At 42.9% G+C, this 5,947-nt stretch overlaps 1 long non-coding RNA gene across 1 annotated transcript; it reads left to right on the top strand.

The window, feature by feature from the left end:
* Window positions 1–3,165: 3,165 nt before the first annotated feature.
* Window positions 3,166–5,471, top strand: LOC123594999. Its single transcript, XR_006710973.1, has 3 exons — window positions 3,166–3,340; window positions 3,704–3,790; window positions 5,263–5,471. It is a non-coding gene; the product is annotated as an uncharacterized LOC123594999 (long non-coding RNA).
* Window positions 5,472–5,947: the final 476 nt, after the last annotated feature.

Here is a 5,947-nt window from a genome sequence, read left to right as displayed (position 1 = left end):
GAGTTGTTGTAAAGACGAAAGAAAACTGATGTAGCCTCGAATCATTAAACTATTTTTAGTAGCTGTGCTACTGTACGTAGGTAAGTAGATCTGTGTTTAACTCAGATTTCCAGAGCTCTTCGTATGACACTCTCCCGTTAAAACAGATATCCTCCCCCATTTTGTACTAGTGTCACTGATTTATTTCATCAAGCCACCTCTCCTCTATCTCCAGCCTCAATCTTAGGCCAGATCCTGCTGTCTCTCCTTTCCTACGTGCCACATGCTGCCAGGAGGCACTGTCACGTTTTTTGTCTATGATCTCCCTACTCTGCATGCAGAAGGGACCACATTTCAAAGAGACAACTGGACTACAGTAGGCTCAGCCACAGTTTGGCAAGGCACCAGTAACCTATGAGAGCTGGGCAAATAGCCAAACAATTCTAGACTAGAATGCTTATTTCATCGTCTCATAGCAATTTGGTGAGGCACAGGTATGAATTAATATTATCCCCCAATATAGCATAAGGCACAGAGATCACAAAAGAGTGATAGTGGCAAAAAGAGGGTGGGAGCCAGATTATAGAGACTGAACCAGCAGAAAGGAAAGGAAACAGGAAGGCAGCAAGGCTAAGAAGGAAAGAGTAGTGGTGAGGTCCAGCCATTAGAACTTTGGTTCACTGGCGGGACGTTAGTTAAAGAAGAGTAACTTTCAGAAAAAGGCCAAACCCTGGTTCTGACGGTGGCAAAGCAAGGCAAGGGATGCTGTCAGTAGCACAGAGAACAAGGGAAGAGCTTGGTTAAAATAGTCAGGATTGATGCTCCAAAGTCAGATTGTAAGGAGGTGTTGCATACGGGTACAGAGGCCCTTCTAGTACCCTCTCTGCGGGCCAGACTGGTCTGATTTGGGAGTGCTGCTGAGCCTGTTTGTGGAAGGTTGTAGCGCAACTGGAGACAGTGAAGGAGAGGAGAACGCATAATTAATCTTACGGCAGAGAATCAACCCTAAAGGGAACCCTTTCCTAGAAATAAGAGAACTTTGAAAGACAGAATGTACAGTTTGCATAGATCAGCTGAAAGATTGTCGTAAGAATTTCCTTGTCAGTCACACGAGGAGGCCAGACCATATCAGGAGTGTCCAAATCACCAGGAAAAAGATTTTTCAAATGTATATGTGCAGTATCTCCCTAAAGACACAGAATTAATAGGTCTTGGGGGTTGGTACCTGAGAATCTGTATTTTTAAAGTTCTCTACGGGAAGTAGTTTCCAAAATCACAGACTAGAAGATTCCCAACGTAGTATTATCTGCAGTGCACTGTTTTATATATCACCAATACAGCATTAGTTTATCTCAAGCCTAATTGTTTACTAAAGCCTTACCTGTAACTCCAGAGGGATTATAAAATGAGAACAGAATTAAATGGCTGTCTAACCCATGCTTCCCTCTAGACCTCTGTCAATATCATTAATATAGAGCCATATCCTTGCAGGTGGGTAGGGATAGCCAGCTAGGCTGGGTACATGGCATATTAAAGCCAAGAGACAGACCAAGTCTAAGGGGAGCAATGTACTCACTAGCCCTCGGGGGAATTTTGGAGAGACTGAGTGTGATGTTTAGTTAGCTTTATGTGTCAATTTGGCTAGGCTACAGTATGTCATTATCCAATCACACACTACTCTGGGTGCTCCTGTGCAAGTAGTTTGTAGCTATGATTAACATCTACAATCGGTTTAAGTAAAGGAGATTATCCTCAACAATGGAAGTGGGCCTCATCCGATCAGTGGAAAAGCCTTAAGAACAAAACTGAGGTTTGGCTGAAGAAAAAATTGTACCTGTGTAAGCCAATTCATAGATAGACAGAGATATACAGATATATAGAAAATATATATGTACTCATATACTATATGTATATCTTCTCTCTATATAGGATATACACACATATGCATGTATGTACGTATGTATGTATGACATACATATCTATTGGTTCTATTTCTCTGGTAGAATCCTGACTTCTACACTGACGAAAGCATCCGTGCCATGGGAAGATCGATAGCCCAACATGAAGACAAAAGGGAACAAACAGCAGGATTGATCCAGGTCTAAAGACAAACAACTACGGAAGGAATGAGTCAGAGATGCAATCCTGAGAAATCAGGGTAGAGACACAGCAAGGGCCAAGGCCTCACAAGGGCCATTCACAGCCAGAGAATGATGGGAAGAAGACAGGAATAGGGGGTTGGAGGAATAAAGCAAAAGCCTGCCACAAGAAAAAAGCCTAGGGCTATCAGGTGGGTACGAAACCAATCATCCACACGAGATTCATGAAGGGTAGCTGACTTTTGCTGCTCTCACACAGGACAGGCAGGATCCCATGCTTAATCTCAGTGGGTCTGGGAAGGGTCCAAAGACCTGCTGGCTCGCTCTCTTCTATGTGACTGTGGAAGAGGGGCAGCCTGAGACTGCCTCGTGCATAATGAGAACTTCTGGATAGGGCAAGGACAAGGGCAAGGGGCTAACAACCTTCCCGTATGCCACCTACATTTCATTTCCATTTTCACATTTGGGGATTATCCATTTTGCCTCCGTAAAATAAACTCTGGGAGGCAGTCACTTGGGTTTAGGTCTCTGAATAATATCTCGGGGGTTAGAAGCGTACGGACTTGTTGCTTTACTCTGGATGTAGATATTCCCATGGATAATAGCAACAGCTGCCATTTGTTCAGACACAGCTGTGGGAACGTTACACTGATTAACTTATTTAACCACCACAGTAACCATATGCAAGAAGTACTATTTTCACTCCCATTTTACAGACGAGAAAACTGAGACTCAGAAAGCAAGTCGCTTGCTGAACGTCAACTGATAAGTGAGGGACCAGGATTGGAATCCAGGCATTTTGGTCACAAGATCCCTCCTGTTTGTTTACATTCTACTCCCTCCTCTATTGGACTCTCGTGATGTGAGTCAGCCTGCATTACCACTGATGTCTGTCAGCTTCCTGTTACTAACTACAAGCTCTCTGAGGGCAGGGAGCTAATTCCACAGCTGCTATGGTAGCCTGCTCGGCCCGCCCCTTCATTCTCTCAGTCACCCCACTGGCCGGCTTGACTCTGTGAGGCCATACATCATAGTGATGCGTGCTGACCTCATAGTAAGTGGCCCTACTTCAGAACCCTGAAGGCAGCAGAGCACCTTAGTTCAAAGGACAGAGGAGGCGCAGATAACTGGGCCACAGTTAAACTTTTTCCCATAAAAGAATTAAAATATTTAAATAATGGACAAATGCCCTAAGTTATTTTGCTTTTTTATTTTTGTGCTTTTAGTGGACTGTCACCTTTATTTACACGTAGCTGATTCTGGTGAGTAAAAATTAACTGGACAATAATAAGCTTAGAAAGTAACACTAGCTGGGGCGCCTGGGTGGCTCAGTTGGTTAAGCATCTGAGTCTTGACTTCCGCTCAGGTAATGATCTCAGAGTTTGTGAGCTCGAGCCCCACATCCGGCTCTGAGAGCGTGAAGCCTGCTCAGGATCCTCTCACTCCCCTCTCTCTCTCTCTCTGCCCCTCCCCGACTTTCTCGCTCGCTCTCTCAAAATAAATAAATAAAGCTTTTAAAAAACAAGTACCACTAGCCACTGGGGAAGTACAATTATATCCTAGGGTAATTACATTTTCCTGTGACAAGTTTTCAAGATAAGTAAATAGTTGCAAATATTTTGCAGCACCCATAAAACTCCATGGATTGCCAAATGAATCAAATGAAAACAACGAAGCATATCAACACAATGAATATCCATCAAAATATTCAGGTATGTCGCGCAAAATCCTCATTCCTAACCCTGATCGTACGAACCTGACTGTAATTGTCACTTGATGCACATGTTTTAGTGGTAGAGAATATTAGTCCAGACATAGATGATTTGCAAGTGTTACGGCATCCTTTCGGGTTGTCTTCTGTTTGGCTCTGCATGTTTTGTTTGAATACTAGCGAAAATTCTGTTGATCTCAAAAGACAGGAATCGACACCTGACAATCAGTAAAGTCAGAAGGTGAGTATTTGTTGGAGATGTGCAGTATGCAAAAACGATTCGATTTCTTACAAAGTAAATAGTATCTACATAGTATCATAACACTTAACTTGTGTTAGTCTTGGCCCCTCCCTGACACTGCCTTTCTTATTGTCTGATGAAGAGGCTTCTTACCCTAAAACAAAGCAGACCAGAAACCAAATGGACTGTAACCTTAATGGTCCACATTAATGATGGCAAATACTTGATGTGGATACTTGCAAATACAGTAAAATAATTCTACTGGACATGGAGTGCTTTACATTAATTTTATTAACATTCAACATTTTAGCCACAGGAAAACTACATTTCCAGCTCCTTGTACAATTCCGAGTTATTTCCTAAGCTTCCTAAACTAATCTCTAACGTGTCACCTCCCTCAGATCTCCTTCTAAGCAGGAGCCCTACCTTCTGCCCTTCCCTACTACTCTAGGGACATCAAGGGAAGTTGAGGGCAAGTGAGGATCCGTAGCCATTCCCAGGGACACTGTTGCATGACTGCAGAGCATACCAGTGTGGCCACCAATAGCCTACATGGCACTTTTGTGCAAACTGGAGACAGATGCCCCCTCAGGACAAATGGATTTGGGAAAAGGTGCCCCTTGAGATTAACGAATTAGTCACATATCCCCCCTTGCTGGACATATTAGAAATGAGATCCCTCTGTGGGTTTGTACTGCCCTGTGGGTTCCTAGCATAGCAAACAGAACATAGGCTGATCTTCAAGCCTTACTGACCACTCTCACCCGCTAGGTGCCTTTGTGCAGCACACAAATTCTACAACCGCACACAGCAGTCCTATGAGCGGCACTTCTGGTGGTTTCTCTTCTGTCTTGGCCCTCCTGGAACTCTCTGAGACCACGTGACGCAGAGCGCTAAGAGCCAGGAGGCCACGGCTGGGCTTGCAGCTTTCTCCCCTCCTGAAAGGTGTCCTTTTTCCTTATCTTTGGCATATTTGCTCACCGCCTGCCATGAGCAAGCCACCGCTCCTCACCCATCTACTGGGGGTGTGAGCCTCAGGACACCTTTCAGCTCCAGTAGGCTGTGCCACCTCATCCTGGACCAGTGAAGGGACAGAAAGTGAGGGAAGGGAAGGAGTAGGGTTTGAGATAGTCAACTCACCTTGTTCGATTTACGGAATAATATAGCTATAACACCTGTTGATCTTTTAACCGATTTATACCAACAATAATTCCTCTGTGTTTTTATTCCAGGTATAATGAAAAACAAGAGTACCACCTCCAAGATGAAAATCGAGCGAGACAATGATATACCATATGCTATACCTAAAAGACGCATCAAATGGAATATAAGGAAGATGGATTTATAAAACTCAATCCATAGTTTCCCTTTCATATACAACCACACAACCGGAAACAATAAATGCATCATGTAATCAGAAAAGTATGGCCACTATTTTTTCAGCCAAATATATTGCAAGTGTCATTGCGTGTCAGGAATTCAGATTCTTAACAATGCAGGAGAGAAGTACTTTGATAAGGGACAGGAGGTAGACAAAATAAGGGAGCTAGGCAGTAAGTGGGAATTTAATTTGTATTTGATTATATGGACTGTACAATGTAGTCTCCTTTTTTGTCTGTTTACAATGGTGTTTCTGAGTTTTTAGGTATATCTGATTTTTCTCTTCTTTTCCCCTGTGGGAATGACAATACAATTTACAAATACATCACTGATACACAAAGTTAAAACAAAATTAAGAGAATTGTTTTTCTTTTTAAGCAGTGGTTCCACATAGACTAGCTCTTGCTAAAGTAATTTTAATTGTGTACGTAGCTAGCCACCTACCTCCCTCTGACAGGTGGAATGACTATTTTTTGCAACATATAAGTGTATACTGAACAGCATACACACTATTAGATAAGCAATTGCATATTAACT

The sequence above is a fragment of the Leopardus geoffroyi genome, chromosome X, assembly GCF_018350155.1.
Source record: "Leopardus geoffroyi isolate Oge1 chromosome X, O.geoffroyi_Oge1_pat1.0, whole genome shotgun sequence".
NCBI classification, from domain to species: Eukaryota; Metazoa; Chordata; class Mammalia; order Carnivora; family Felidae; genus Leopardus; species Leopardus geoffroyi.
The sequence above is the reverse complement of the archived record's forward strand: the minus strand, read 5'-3'. Positions and strand labels throughout refer to the sequence as shown.